A 16,499-nucleotide genomic window follows, 5' to 3' on the forward strand; every position below is an offset into this window, starting at 1 on the left:
TTGAGCCAGTCCTGGCGGTTTGTTCAGAGGCGGAGGGCTGTGCTGACATGGCTTGCTGGAGGTGTTCAGAAAGCCCTACCTGGGTCCCTTGTTTCACCAGGCCCCTTCTCTCCTCTCTGGTCCTCAGTTCTCATTTGGGAAAATGCGAACAGCGCTCCACCTTCCTAAGAATTTTGTGTCTAAAAAAACACATGGACATTTGGAAATGACTGAATGACATGAAGCAGTATACATGTAAAATGCAACACGGAAAATCTCAAAAGGAAACTAATGTTTTTTCTTTTTAGAGCAGGTTTTTAATGTTTTACAGTAATAGCGAATAAGGATCACTCACTGAATGAGGGAAAAGCAAGGTGAGGCTGCACCTGGAGTGCTATCTTCAGTTCTGAGCCACCCAGTACAAGAGAGACAGGGACATACTGGAAAGAGTCCAGTGCAGGGCCACCAAGAAGATGAAGGTTCTGGAGCACCTCTCCTGTGAGGGAAAGCTGAGAGAGCTGGGACGGATCTGCCTGGAGAAGACTGATGCTCATCAATGTCTACAAATACCTGGAGGGAGAGTACACAGAGGACAGAGCCAGGCTCTGTTGGTGGTGCCCAGCAATGGAACAAGAGACAATGGGCACAACCAGGCACACAGGAGGCTCCCTCTGAGCACCAGGAAACAATTCTGTGGCAGAACATGTGCACAGGTTGCCCAGGGAGGCTGTGGGGTCTCCTCCTTAGAGATCTTCAAAAGCCACCTGGACGTGGTGCTGGGCAGCCTGCTCTGGGTGTCCCTCCTGGGCCAGATGACCTCCAGAAGTCCCTTCCAACCTCAGGCATTCTGTGATTTTGTGATATTGTATTACTGATGTTGAAGTCCTGCAGAGAAAGAAAAAAAGGTATTTGATAATACATGTGATAATTGAAAACTATGTAGCAATGCAGGTGGACAAGGTCTGACTTAAGATTGCACTGTCTCATTTTTTTAGTGCTATTGTAGCAATTTTAATAACATTCATTTACTTCTGGCTGTGTAACACACATTAAAGAGAACTCAGATCACTGAATAACAGAGCGTTCACTGCTTAATTGATCTAAAATATGCAGAAGGTCTTCGCATGTGGTAAGATGTGAAAGAAAGCACTGAGTATTTCCAACCACATGCGAAAAAAAATATGTTTCAAAGACAGGAAAGAGTTTGCTTCAATAGTAGAGAAGAGTTTACACTGAGGACCACAGTGACCAGCAGCAGGATGGTCAATCTTCAACTGCAAACAGCAGAACAGGGTAGGCAAGGCTGGTTCTATATAACTGGTCAGAACAGCCAAAGCAAGAACTGGCTGCAAAGTGTCGTGGTTCCGCTCGAGTGGGCAGCCGAGCTCCACCACAGCCGCTCTCTCACTCCCCCTCCTCAAAGAGGAATGGGGAGAAAATCCAATGAAAAGGGCTCAAAGGTTGAGATAAGGACGAGAAAATCATGTAATAATTATTGTAACGGGCAAAACAGACTCAGTATAAGGAGATAGTAAGATTTATTGCTCATTACTAACAAGCTAGAGAAGTGAGAAACAAAAGAAAGAAACCAAAAGCACCTTCCACCCCCCGATCCACCCTCTTCCACCTCCTCCCCCCGAGTGGCGCAGGGGAACGGGGGAATGGGGGTTATGGTCAGTCTACAGCACTTCTTCTCTGCCGCTCCTTCTCGGTCACTCTCGTCCCCTGTGCTGTGGGGTCCCACCCACGGGATACAGTCCTTGACGAACTGATCCGGCGTGGGCTTCCCACAGGCAGCAGCTCTTCCAGAACTGCTCCAGATATGGGTCCGTACCACGGGGTCCATCCCTCAGGAGAAAACTGCTCCAACCTGGCTCCCCCACGGGCAGCAGCTCCTGCCAGATCACCTGCTCCTGCGTGGTCTCCTCTCCACGGGCTACAGGTCCAGCCCGGAATCTGCTCCGGCAGGGGTCTTCCACAGGCGGCAGCCTCCGTCGGTGCAGGGCCACCTGCTCCACCGTGGTCTCCTCCACGGGCTGCAGCGTGGAAACCTGCTGCACCGTGGTACTCCATGGGCTGCAGGGGGACATCCTGCTTCACCATGGGCCTCACCACAGGCCGCAGGGGACTTCTGCTCCGGCACCTGGAGCACCTCTCCCCCTCCTTCTACACTGACCTTGGTGCCATTCCTCACTCCCTTCACTCTCCCGGCTGCTGTGTGGCGCAGCGTTTTTTTTCCCTGTCTTAAATATGCTCTCACAGAGGCGCAAAACAACATCGCCTATTGGCTCAGCTCTGGAAAACAATGGGGCCCTTCCCAAACATGGGGCAGCTTCTAGATCCTTCTCACAGAAACCACCGCTATGGCCCCCTGCTACCAAAACCTTGCCACATAAACCCACTACACAAAGTCACCAAGGTCCTTACGGCCCTGAGTGGCTGGCAATGTAAAAAAAACTTTTTTTGAAGCACATAGAAAATTAGCCATTAGCAGAGGTCAGTGGTGCCTGTAAGACAGATATATTCTAATCAGTGAAAACACAAAGGTCATGGTTGGGTATGACGCTTTTATTTTTTAAGGTACTATCAAATACTTCAGAGATTTTTTTACAGCACTGAAATTACTGGTTGCTTCACTGTAGTTTTGTACACCGGCTTTCTCACTAGTACAATGGTAGAGTTGACGATTCCATCTCAATTTTTCTCCTACATATGCATATGTATACAGGCTCACAAATACGTGCATGCATGCGCGCACACACACATACACACACCCCTCCCTCTGTTATTGGAACTCTTTGCCAGAGTCTCTCTTGTTGGGAGTATTTCAGTTTCAAAAGAATCCCAGTGATGTCCTCCTGCACTTTATTTCTCCTGAAAAAAAAAAAAAAAAAAAGTTTGCCTTTGCCATTTAGCCCAGTTTGGTGGCCTCTGTAAATCTGTCAAGAGGGGATTCTCCGTCACCTCCTCCAAACGCTGGTAAAGATGCTGAACTTGACAGACGTCACCCTTCAAGCCAGTCACACAACCAGCTTCATACCCATGCAGTTTTACAGCCGTCCAAACCACTCTGCTGTGACTTGAATCACGTGTTTCTGCTGTACACGCTCCTTTGTACCGACATCAAAAGTCTTGTGTAACGAAGGTGTGCATAGGAATTTGTGTTCTTTTAAGAGACAAAGTGTGTTGCATCCTGAAAATTGTCCTTACATTAACCATAAGTAGTCCTATTAATGAGATGATTATAAGAATGCTGTGAGATGGAAAAAAAAACAAAAACATATCCAGGTTCACACACACACACACACGCACACAAAAAAAAAAAAAAAAAAAAAAAAAAAAAGGAATATAAGAGGATGACAGTCATTTACAGAGACATTGAAAGAAAAAGATTACTGAGGAAAAAAAAAAAAAAGCAGTAAATGCTAAATCTCTGCTGCCCATCATTATTTCAGGGAAACTGGACTCTTTCCAAAAGCAGGCACTTTGTGCCTAGCTATGCAGCAATGAAAGAGCTGAAAGAGCCATTTGGGGTCAGCACTAACTGTAAAATAAATGGACAGCCAAGGAGCCCCTCATTAGTCAGCTTGACTGGAGACAGAAGAATATTTGATGATCACTTTTATATGCTGTCCCTGAAGGTGAGCACAATTAAGGAAAGCCAAAACAGTGATGGCTAATGGGATGCCACTGAGATTCAAACATTGTGTAGATTCCCATGGCATGTGAAATCAGAGCCAGTAACGCAATTCTGTGGCCTAATTAAAAACAACAGTGGAAATTTAATGAACACTGTGTTAGTGCAATGAGAAACATTTATATTTTTTTAAAAAAATTGTCCTAACAAGAGGAGATTGAATGTTTGTGAGATCTGAAAAAAGCCCAGGTGGCCAAAGGATCAGAAGGTCAAATATATTTCACTAGTGCTTTTAGCTGCCTGTAGGAATTATAAACAGAAGGATCTCTGAGAAACTTGGTGCAAGAAAAATAGCTTTAGCAGCACCTGAACTATAGTGAGCAAAGGTATTTCAATGGCATTCATTGTAGCCTGAAAGAAGAAATTGCTCACTTCTCTGGGTGAAACGTATTAACCTCCAGCAGGCAATGAGTCAATAAAAATGACTTAAGACTCCTTTCTGGCCTTAAAGTCTGTGAATCTATGAATACCAGAACAACACCTGTGCGACACCAACTGCTTGTCATTCATACCGTGAGCTCCTTTATGTTTCCTGTCATATTAAAAGGACAATGTTCTTCACTATTTTCTCACTTGCACACCTTAAAAGACTTTGTAATCATATGCCAGAGACTTGGTGAGTTGCTTCTACCCTCTGGATGACCTGTTTGGAAGCTGGGGACTTGGGATACGTGTGCAGAATTGCAGCTACCAGCACCTGATGAATGTGATGACACAAATAGGCCCAGGCTTTTTTTGTTTGCTTATTTTTACCAAATAATACCCTCCAAACTAGAGATTTCACATAAATCCTGAATGTAGATCTGTAGCTCCCACGGCTCTGTCAGCAGCAACTGCAGAAGGTGAGCCCTATTTTTACTCATCACAAGACACAACAAGGCAAGAGCGTCTTCTAATGCAACAATTCCTTAACCACAAAGTTATGAGCACAGCTAACATAAAAAGCTCTTCTGTGAGGTAGGGAGCAAAACATCAGTGCCCCTTAGGGAGGCTGTAGGAGAAGAAATGGTTTTCCAAAAGCCAAGGCAGATGGGAAGGGAGATGAGCAGAGAGAAGAGGTGGCTGAAACATCCTCTCTTGGTGCTCAGGCATCGCTGTCAGGGAAAGCAACCCAGGTCTCTCCCTGACCGCAGCAAGCAGGAAGAGTCAGGGCAAGAAGGGGTTCACAGTTCTGCTGCTGCCCCACTCACAGGAATGCCACAGCTTGTGCAACACCAAGGGCTCTCTGGTTGCAACTCCACAGCCTGTTCCTTGCAATGCTGCAGTCTGCCAGCCACTTTTCTGGGTGGCCAGTCACCTTCTTACCTGCTAGGGCAGAGCTTCATACCCCTGTATCCAAAGCGCTGCCATCCTCCTGGCTTTGCACTCCCTGTTCTGGACCACAGTCATGGCTGTTGCATTGAATTTCTTATGAGAAGCCATTGCCAACACTGTGTGAACCACCTTTTCTGGCATTCTTTCCCTCTTCACCCTTTGTAGGTTTTTTGCCTTGCCTGAAATGTCTGTTCCCACACGAGCTGATGCCCCTCAGTTCTTTATATCATCATATCATCAGTCATGTCCAGACATACTCTTCATAAAACATCCACGTGAATGGTGTTGGATAGAACAGTGAGGTAATCATTCACTTTGGTGATTTATTACTGGTGCATAGGGTGCCTAGGGCTTCCGTATTTTAAGTTTGTAATGATTTCCTCTGAATCAATGGCTACCAAGCCTAAAAGATCTTGCTTCTTGTTGTCTCTTCTTTTTGCATTTCATCCACAAGATGCTGTGTCTTTATCTCTAAGACAGATATTTCTACTTTCAAAAACATGGCTTCTCTGCCTCTCTCGCTTTCATCTAGCAGCCTGGAGGATACCTGGGGGATCATCACTGTCTCAGGAGTGCTACCCTTCTTCTCTGCAAACTGTTTTATTACCCAACATCCCTTAAGCACAAGGTTTTAGAATAATTCCTTATAGCATCTTTGGGTGATGAAAAATGTGGCAAGAGTCTTTCTTTATTAAGCATGCTTGTAAAACTGCAATATTTTTAATATCATCTCCAGCCTCTACTGCACTTTACCAAGGCTACAGTGGGAAGCAGCATGCAGCAGTAGATAAGGGACTATACCTTGATTCAGGACTGCTGGGGTCTTTTCTGTCTGCACATCTCCCTGTCCTGTGGTTTTGTGCAAGATATTCCTCCTCTGTGCCTCAAGTTCTTTATCAACGGTAAGGAGTGTTGATAACCAGCTTCCCACTGCAGTCTGTCAGGTACAGATGCAAAGAGTATGTCATGTGGATATGGTCATTTTTTTTGTTAAATCCATCCTTTTGACAATCTATATGAATAGATAGGTCCTAAAATTAGATCACTGTGATGTCAGTTTATTTTATTTCATGAAATTTAGGAACTTGGTGAAAGCAGAGGAGGGAATCTGCTGGAAGATATGTGGAGCAGTATCCAGTCAGGTTCTGCTCCTGTTCTTTTATACGTTTGATGTGAATGGAGCATTTCTGATTCCCAAATAATTATTATGAGTGTGATTTATTTCACCTGTTTTATCCATCTAGAAAGTCTAAATTCTCACTATAGTTGAGAGAGAGATTCCTTGAAGAGCAGTTCATCCAACAGTTAGGACGCTACACATGTACAATGGCATTTTTATTTGCTACTTTATCTACTAAAGACACTGCATCTTTATCTACTAAGGCTGATCAGGGTAATTAAGGCAAGTAAGGCCTTACATCCTAGAATTATATTTTTAGAATTGAATTTCTTTGGTTATTCATAGTCTCTCTTTGAAAAAGTAGTCTGCTAAACCCCTTCTTCTGAGTTGTTTTCAAGTGATGTACTCTTGGGTAACAGCAGAAAATCTTTTTATTATTCTTTAAATACATGATTTGGCATTTTAGGCTGTTGATTTTTTTCCCCCACTTCTAGTACTTTGAATATAAAGATCATCCATTTGCTTCTTGTTTTATGTCTTCTGACTCTATATTGATCACTTCTCATAACACAATGTCATAGGTAGGTTTTGTCACCACATTTCTACATTTAATCCCCAAATGAAGTGCAAATATTTTTAAAATCAGTCACTAGGCTACTTTCCTCTAGACAGTGCATTCCCTTTCAGAAGTACTTACTGCTGTTTATTCTCTAACTAATTCCTTATTCACCTGAAATTTCCTCTGGTAATTTCCATCCTCTGCAATTTCCCACATGGCATGGAAGACCAGACAGATGACATCTATGGCATTTCTTTTATCTAGAAAATCAGCTAGCAAAGAACAGTCAGGTTATTTAAAAGCAATTTACATTCAGAAAACCTGAGCTGCAATTTATCTCATTCTCCATTTTTTCATTCTCTCAGTTTTCTTTTTCCATTAAGATGTCAGTGTCCTGAGGGCACTAATAGGCCTTAATTGCCCTGATCAGCCTTGCCTGAGCCTCCACCCATCCTTTCCATCTCCTTCAGGAACTGCCAGCCTTCCCTGTTCCCTGACAATAGGTCCTTAAATTTCTCATACTTCTGAGACCATAATAATGGGCCTGTAGTTACATAAATAACACTTTTAACCATCCTTAAATACCATCACTGCATTTTCATGATTTCCCCGACTTGAGATATGTGTTGGAAGCACTGCTATTAGACCAATAACTTCAGGTCTTTGAGAAATATTTAATGGAGATGACGCACTCTCCCTGATCTGAACTCGTCAATCTCTCTGATGTTTTTGTGTGTACCACACTTTTGGTAATTTTTATTTCTATATTCTTAATCACAGAGCTGTTCTGCCTTTGCCCATATGCTCAGCAGCAGCATCTTTGCTAATGACTAAGAAGTACAACAACCGTGTTTCATCAAAAAAGATCTTTCTGTAGATCCTTATTCAGTTAGGTTGTTAAGTACATGCACAATTTAGTTAGTGGCCAGCGGGAGAATTTGCATGTTTAAACACTTCACTATATTGGACACTTGCACCCAATTGCCAAGCTCGCTGTCACAAGATTAGTGACTTCTGCACTTTAACTCACATCATGTAGTCTTCAAGCATTTCAAGGAGCTGACACAGGTGTCAAGAGACACTTGCTAAGGCTAAATATTGGAGCCTGCATTTTAATAGGGTACTTTATTACAGGCAAGTATTCCCCTCTAGCAGCCATGCACCATATGGTTATCTAGTTTCACACAGATTGCTAACCCCAGACTGCCTTAATGCAAATAAATCATGGCATTCTCCTAATATATTGGCGACTGCATCTGTTATCCTGCACCTGTCACTGCTGCGGCAACAGAATGATTTATGGTTCTTAACTTCGGCTCATTACCAAACAGCACATGGATAGACACACATGCCACCAACAGGTTGGGGGACAGGTGGAAGTGGCAGTGTCATAGACTTCACGCATTATTTCCTGACAATGTCAGTGCTCTCTGATGGACAGTTCATCTGAAAATCTCATCTAGAAACTGGTTACTCACCAACGTCTGTATGCTTCTTTGATAACTGGAGCAAAGCTTAAGGTCTACTTGTTTAACTTGTCATATGTTACATGAGCATCATCCAAAATATTTGTCTGCACTGGAGAAACGAAGGTCAGTACATGGGTTTAGAGTACAAAAGAAAATAAGTCTTCTAAAGCTTTTTTTTTTCTTTTCAACTTAATTTAAAGGTGAATTTAAAATATTTGATTGTATATATATATATAGTGTATATATATATTATATTGTGTGTGTGTGTGTGTATATGTATATATATATATATATAGCTGTGGTAATTTCACACTGATGGGCAGCTCAGCTCCACCATGCCACTCTCTCACTCTCCCCTCAAAAAGTACAGGGGGAGAAAATGCAATGAAAAAAGGCTCATGGCCTGAGGAAAGGACAGGGGATCACTCAACAATTATTGTTACGGGCAAAATAGACAGCACAAGGACATTAATGTAATTTATGACCTATTACTAACAAACTAGATCAGAGAGAAATGAAAACCAAACTAAAACCACCTTCCCACCATTCACTCTCTTCCATGGTCCCTCTCTGTCCCTGCTCCCCGTGGGGTCCCTCCCACAGGATGCCGGCCTTCCCGAACTGAGCCTGCGGGGGCTGCCCACAGGCAGCAGTTCTTCAGGAACTGCTCCCACACGGCTCCATCCCACGGGGTCCATCCCCCAGGAGCAAACTGCTCCAGCACAGGTCCCCCATATGGGCAGCAGCTCCCCCCAGGCCCCCTGCTCCTGTGGGGGCTCTCCATGGGCCGCAGCCTCCTCCAGGCCACATCCACCTGCTCCACCGGAGGCTCCTCCACCCATGGGGGGGCTGCAGCGTGGAGATCTGCTCCATGTGGGACCCATGGGCTGCAGGGGGACAGCCTGCTCCACCAGGGGCCTCTCCAGGGGCCGCAGGGGAACTTGTGCTGCCTTGTGCCTGGAGCACCTCCTGCCCTCCTGCTGCACTCCCCTTGGGGGCTGCAGGGCTGCTTCTCTCTCAGCTCTCACCCCTCTCTCCCAGCTGCTGTAGCACAGCAGATTTCCCCTTCCTTCAATCTGCTCCCCCAGAGGCCCACCCAGTGTCACTTGTGGCTTGGCTCTGGCCAGTGGCAGGTCCCTTTGGGATCCAACTGGAGCTGGCTCTGATCTGACATGGGGCAGATGCTGGGCTCTGCTCACAGAGGCCACCCCTGCAGCCTCCTGCTACCGAAACCTTGCTACATAAGCCTAATAAAATAGCTTAGAGAAAACAGACAGACTACTTGTGTAAGAACCAGTAAAGAAATATATTCATAAGTTGATGAATAAAAAATGACTGCAATCTTGTTTTCACAGTGCTCTTTTTTAGACAGGCTGAATTTCACCTAACCTTATCAATGTCGTACACGTGTATGTCTCTTGTGGCCCTGTGGACAACTAAAAGTAATTCCTCACATTTTAAAAATAGATGTCACAGATAACTGCCTCTTAAGGAAGTGTGGAAGATCTTTTTACATTATATGCCCAAATTTAATCATGTACAAGGAGATCAGTCCAAAAACTTTTCTCAACAATGAAGTTAGCAATTAGCAGCCTTGCTCAGATGAAATGAATAATCTGTTTTCCACTTTTTTTTTTTCACAAGCTCCTTGCCCTAGCTGCCACCTACCAGCTGACTGTACTGTTGCATGTTACTAAGAAACTCTAATTGATATCTGGTCATTTCAAAGTGTTTAAATAGAACAGTAAATACTTTCACTTACAAACTGTTTGAACACTACGAAAACAATTCAAACAGCCTGTAATGTTAGCAATCACCTTGAAGACATTTGCTTGGGAGAGTCTTCTGTTTTTTCCTGTTATTCCATTTCAGCTTTCAGAATTATCACACTACATGCTTGGAGGCCAGCAGAACATGGTTTCCTTCATTAGCACATAACTATAGAAGCTTTGACAGCAAGATGAGCTGGACCAGATGTGCATTTCTGCACTCTTTCTCCTCTTTGGGTCTTCTCTGACCAAATAGGAGCAACTGAATTTCTAGTGTCTAATAATTTTATACGTCACTACAGGAGTAAAGTCTCACTAAAGGGAGACTGTCTTTGAATGTGCTATTCATTCATACCAAGACTACATAAATGACACCTGATCTGATCAGAAATTTCCGTAACAAATTGTTGTAGAGTCTTTCATTCACATCACTTTCATAATTGCCTGGTTACATGCCAGCTTGCCTGCTTCCACAGCACTCCCACCAAGAGAACCAAACTTCAGAGGCTTCAGTTTCTTCTGCTCTTGAGCTCTGTGACTACGGAGGATTAAACATCACAGCTAAACTCACTTTCTTCAAAAAATGGCTAGCTGTCTAATTAATGCACACACACTTGAGTAGTTACCTCTCCAATCAGATTCTTAGCAGCTCTGTCCTGTCCCAAATAAGAAGTCGTGCTGGATCTCCAACTCCAAAGCTCTCAGACTCTTTCATAGGTCACCAAGCTGTATATTGTGAAGTGGGATCCCTGGAGTGTGCCTACAATTAAACATTGAGGAATTTTGGCTCCATGAAAGTATCTTGGGTATTAACTTTATGTCCCAGTTCTCAAAACATATTTATTTTATTTTTTTAATGGATGTAGAATTTGCTTTTTCAGTAAACTGGGTGAAATAGGCACCTTGCACAAACAGTTCACTGCAGTTTTTATATTTCTTTGATGCTGTACTACAAGATTTTCAAGTTTTTTAGATTTGCAAAATTGCAAGTAGGACACTTAATAGGATTTTTAAAAAGGCCTGTAGACACCTAATTCCACTGATTTCAAAGGTGTTTTCTCACTCTGCATATTGAAAACAAACATTTATGAAGTTAATTTCTTATCTCTGTGAATAAAATGATCTGTAACAAAGGACAGCAGTCCCTAGATTAGGGTTTTTGTAGTCTATATATTATGAGAATTAATTATGTTCTAAGGTTGTGCCTTAGAGCCTAGAAGGCATTTAAAATGTAAAATAATTGTCAAATAGTTAGCAAAATATTACCATTCCCTAAAAATTGCAAATGTAGATTTCCATGTATGAATGTAACTGGTCTTTGAGAATATACATAAATAATCCTTCAGATATTGGGCCAAATTCTGCCTTCACATAAACACAATAAAATCTCAATATTTTAATGAGAAATCATAAATTGTAAATCAAGACAGTTTGGCTAATGCTTGGCAAAATAAATTTTAAGAGCTTTTCTTGGAGGAGCTGTAAGTCACAAATTCCATTTTTCTATTAAAATTGAGCTGGCTTAGACAAACTGCAATTCTCAGTCAACTGCTTCTCCCATATGAGAAACAAAAAATACTACGCCAACCTTATGCTTTCAAGTGAAAACACCTCATCAGCATTATTAGTTATTTAAGAATGGATCCAAAGCCTGTGGAAGTGTGCCATTTATTTTAATAGACTTTTGAACAAGTTTTTTCAGAATGATAAACAGATTAACAGTAAATAGAAAATACCACAAGAAGCAATCTCAATCTTCCTTCATTGGTTTAGATCTCCTACAGTTGGAAAACTACCCTGTACAAGCTATGAACATTTTTCTGGTGAATGAAACTACATATGCAGTTGAATCTGCATATAGAAATCAACATTTTTCATGTTTTATCCTTTTTATTTTTTTTAACCTGCTTTTTATATATAGGCTATTTCAACTTGAAACATAGCAGGCTGAAAGGAATTGGGAGAGTTGGTAAAAAAATGTGTCTTATTGTTTCAATACTCTGAATGAAATACAAAAGACAAAGAAATCATTGTTGTCTATAAGAGAGAAAGCTATCTGTGGTTGATTTTAAAATGTTTCTGTAGATTACTAACATTTATATAAAAATAGACTTATTTAACAAATCAACAGCTGTCAGATTAATATGCTTTAGGAAAATGAATAATGTTACCAGTTTTCTAAATTTGATCATAAATTTTATGAAATTTAATGCTTTCCTTAGAGCTCCGGATGCTTTAAAGACCGTAATAACATAGTCATTCCAGCCAAATTAAGTTTCTAATCCTTAGAGCTAAAGAGAAAGGAGTGTGCCAAAGGACAACCAGTCAGCCTCACCTCAGTGCCCAGTAAGATCACGGAACAGATCTTCCTGCAAGTCAAGTCAAAGACATGGCTTCACCAAGGGCAAATCATGCTTGACCGATCTGGGGGCCTACTACAGTGCAGTGACTGCACCAGTGGACAATAGAAGAACAACAGATGTCACCTACCTGGACTTCTGTAAAACCTTTGAGATGGTCGCCCACATCATCCTTGCATCTAAATTGGAGAGAGATGGATTTGATGGATGGATTTTTAGATGGATAACAAATTGGCTGGATGGCCACTTCAAAAGAGTTTCAATGGCTCAGTGTGCAAATGGAAACCAGTAATGAGTGATGTTCCTCCAGGGTCCATACTGGGACCAGTACTATTTAATACCTTCATTAATTGCATTGATATCAGGACTGAGAACACCCTCAGCAAGTTTGCAAATGACACCAAGCTCAGTGGTGTAGTTGACATGAGAGATGGAAAGGATGCCATCCAAAGGGACTTGGGCAGGCTTGAGAGGTAGGCCTACGTGAACCTCATGAAGTTCAACAGGGCCAAGTGCAAGGTGCTGCACCTGGGTCAGGGCAATCTCAGATATTTGTGCAGCCTGGGGGATGTATGGATTGAGAGCAGCCCTGTGGAGAAGGACTTGGGGGTTCTGGGGGGTGAAAAACTCAATGTGAGCTGGCAATGTGAGCTTGCAGCCCAGAGAGCCAACTTTACCTTAAGCTGCACCAAAAGAAGGCATGGCCAGAAGGTCAAGGGAGATGATTGTCCCTCTCTACCTTGCTCTTATGAGGCCGTACCTGGAGTACTGCATTCAGCTCTCGGTTTCCCAGCACAAGAAGGACATGCACCTGTTCCAACAAACCCAGAGTAGGTCCCCAAGGATGATCAGAGGGCTGGAGCACCTCTCCTGTGAAGACAGGCTGAGGGAGTTGGTGTTCTTCAGCCTGGAGAAGAGAAGGCCCCAGGGAGACTTTACTGGGGCCTTTCAATATAGAAAGGGGGTTTTAAGAAAGATGGAGAAAGATATGGCCTGCAGTAACAGAACACAGGACAATGATTTTAAACTGGAAGAAGGTAGATTTCAACTGGACAAGTAGGAAAAAATCTTCACTATTAGGGTGTTAAAGCATCAGAACAGGTTGTCCAGAGAAGCTGTGGATGTCCCATCCCTGGAAGTGTTCAAGGCCAAGTTGGATGGGGCTTTGGGCAACCCAATCTAGTGAGAGATGACAGGGAGGTTATAACTAGGTGATTTTTAAGGGTCTCTTCCAACCCCAACCATTCTATGATTTTGTGGTTATTCGTTTATGTCAGAACTGTGCTGAAATAATTCCACTGCCTTGCAATAAATGATGAAATAAAATGAGAATGTAGTCCATCAAGTGTGGCATTTCTATTTCTGTTGCCATTTGCCCTTTGTCACAATTATAACACACAAATGTGGTGTTTCATATGCGTCTTATCAGATTGAGCTTCCAGACCATAGAGTTCACTGAAGCTGAAAGTAGAATGCCTCACTAGGGAGACCCAGACTCAATGGAAACAGTAAAAGGTCACCTGAAAGGTATTTTACTTTCTAAACTGCATGTGGAAATTATATTACTTGTGCAGTACCGTAATAGGATGGATCTCCACTTAAAGAGGTAACTATATAGAAACCTCATTGTGCTAATACTGTCTTTCAATAATGCAATTGCTTCATTAAATGAAGCACCTGCTTTTTTTAGTTAAAATTAAGGAATAGAAAGGATTGAAAAATGATTTATTTGCTATCCACCTGCATATGCTTAGAAAAACAGAAACGGATTATCTACAGGTTAGGTAGAAAACTCATTATAGCAAAGAGTCTTTTCACAGACAGTGATTTGCAAGTTTGACTTCTTTGGCTCCCATTCGATTCCATGCAGAAGATAAAACACCACACTGAATGCTTTTATTAATGCACTCAGTTACTACCTGGGATGTTACACCGCCAGTCTAGACATACAAAGTGTTATGAATGACAGAATAGAAAATAGTTTTCTCAAAACAGTTTTCAGGGTTGTTTTCAAATAGCTTTATATAAATGAAAGTGTATCAGCCACAATTTCATTTTGGTGAATCCTAATGAATCAATCTTTACTAAGTTTCCATTTAGCTGACTTCAACATCTTTTTGTCTCTTGAACAGTTTTCATACTATATTAGGTTCCTGAATTACTGTTGCTAGACATTATCTATATCTATTGCAGCATAAAAATTAAAGATTAAAAGCCTAACACTTGTATTTGTCATTCAGTATGTTTAAAATTTCCTGTCACTCAGGCGTGATTCTGTTTCTGAATGCTTTGACAACTCCAGTTCCAAATTGCCCTAACAATGAACGTAAAACAATTCTTGGACAACGTTTCACTATAAATGACATCATTATTAACATTTTTGCTGACAATTTAAGATACTTATTCTAAGCTATACCTGAGCTCCTTCAGATTCAGCCAGCCATGTCCTGTTGCCTTCCGTAGCTGACCCTGAGCCACGACGCTCCATCCTGTGTCATCAGCCTGTCATATAATTGCAGATGGGAACAGATCCACAGCAGACAGGAACAGACCCTGGTTCCTCAGTGGCAGCTGAGTGCCTTTTGTCCACCTAGCAGTAAACATACAGGAGGCTTTGTCCACCTCTGCTTTGCCTCTGTTGACATGAATTAATGTGCAAAATAGTTACATGGGATCAGTGGCTTTCAGTGTGTACTCACCTGGCCATCTCTGGACAGCTTCTTGGAGATCCACATGAGATAGTTAAGCAAATGTATCTTAAGTGTCTTGAATTCGATTTATTGATAAGTTTTCATTTGAAAACCATGACAATTAAACTAGATCCATATATTCCTTTGCAAAAGAAAATGCAGCAAATCAAGAGCAGCGAGCTAACTCTGTGATACTTTTTAAAAAATGTAGCTTTAAACACATACTGGTGTTTGTTACTTCATTTCTGAATTCTTTGTGACTTCTTTTTTGATATTGAGGTGCTCAGAACAGTTCATTGTTGTGGCAGCCTCTAATATCTAATAGCCATTTAACATCTCTGTGCACTCTGGTCTCCTGTACCTTTTCACAGTCGGAGCTATTTTTTCTTCCTGCCCCAAAGGCCTTAAGTAGACTGTCGTTCTTTTTCTCATCTTTTGCTCACTTTTTCTAGCAAGCAATATGATTAACGTCTCTTTGAGAACTGTCAGGCAGCATTCGCTCCACTGTAAATCAACTATACCAGTTCTCTTCCAAATTTATTAAACAAACTGGCCCTTCTGTTACTGCCACCACTGTTAGCACTCGTTAGCTGTACTGCAGGAACCCTACTGCCTCAGCTTCATCCTGGCAGGCATTCCACTAATGCGTGACAAATAATGGAACCTATTATCAAGAAAAAAAAAGGAGGCGGGGGGGAGGGGGGGGGGGAACAATAGATAAGACAAGTAAATAAGAGGAAGTGCAAACAAATCATAGGAAACAAATTATGCCAAATTTATCATCCAGGGGAAAATAGACAATAAAATTAATTCTGACAACAGGCGAGCTACTCTGTATATGTAATTACAAACAGGATAGGTAAAGGCAAGCCTGGAAAAGGCAGTCCATCCTGGAGCAAAGGGAGAGGGTGAATCCTTTCTCTTCTGCAGACAGGAGGGCTTATAGCAAAGCTTTCAACTTATTTGTAGACTCCTTTTACCTTACATTGTGATTTTAATTACCAGATCTCCATGCATTTCCAGTTCTTCGTACCCAGCTTGGCATTTGGATACTGTGATCTTGTCAAGAGCATGAACAGACCCCTGAATCCTTAAATGTCCCTGTTGAAATAGAATTTCACTCGTTCTACTATTTTCAGGAATTCACTCTTCTTCCTGTGTCCAATATCATATGCCCTCTGGTGCATTCACAATTCATCTCTGAGTTGTGAGCACGGTCATAATGACTGAAGCGCGGTAACATCCTGAAAACTAATATTCTGAAAAGAAGCCTCAAATGGCACAGGGTGGATTCATCTTTTATTGTCTCATTGGTCCCTCTAATACAAGCTGTTTACTCTGGAATATTTGAAAGACCGCATTGTTATTTGTCCTAAAACTTGCTGTAGATTGATTTGATAATCATGCCAAGTCCTTTCTATTTCTGATGTCTTCAGTCCTAATAATTCAACTCATTTATCAGCAGCAGCAAAGGAAAGGAATGCATCTTGCTGTGCAGCGCTCACAGAAGTAAGAGTGAAAGAATTTTATTGGTGTTACGTG

The sequence above is a fragment of the Anas acuta genome, chromosome 1 (genome assembly GCF_963932015.1).
Source record: "Anas acuta chromosome 1, bAnaAcu1.1, whole genome shotgun sequence".
In the NCBI taxonomy this organism is placed as follows: Eukaryota; Metazoa; Chordata; class Aves; order Anseriformes; family Anatidae; genus Anas; species Anas acuta.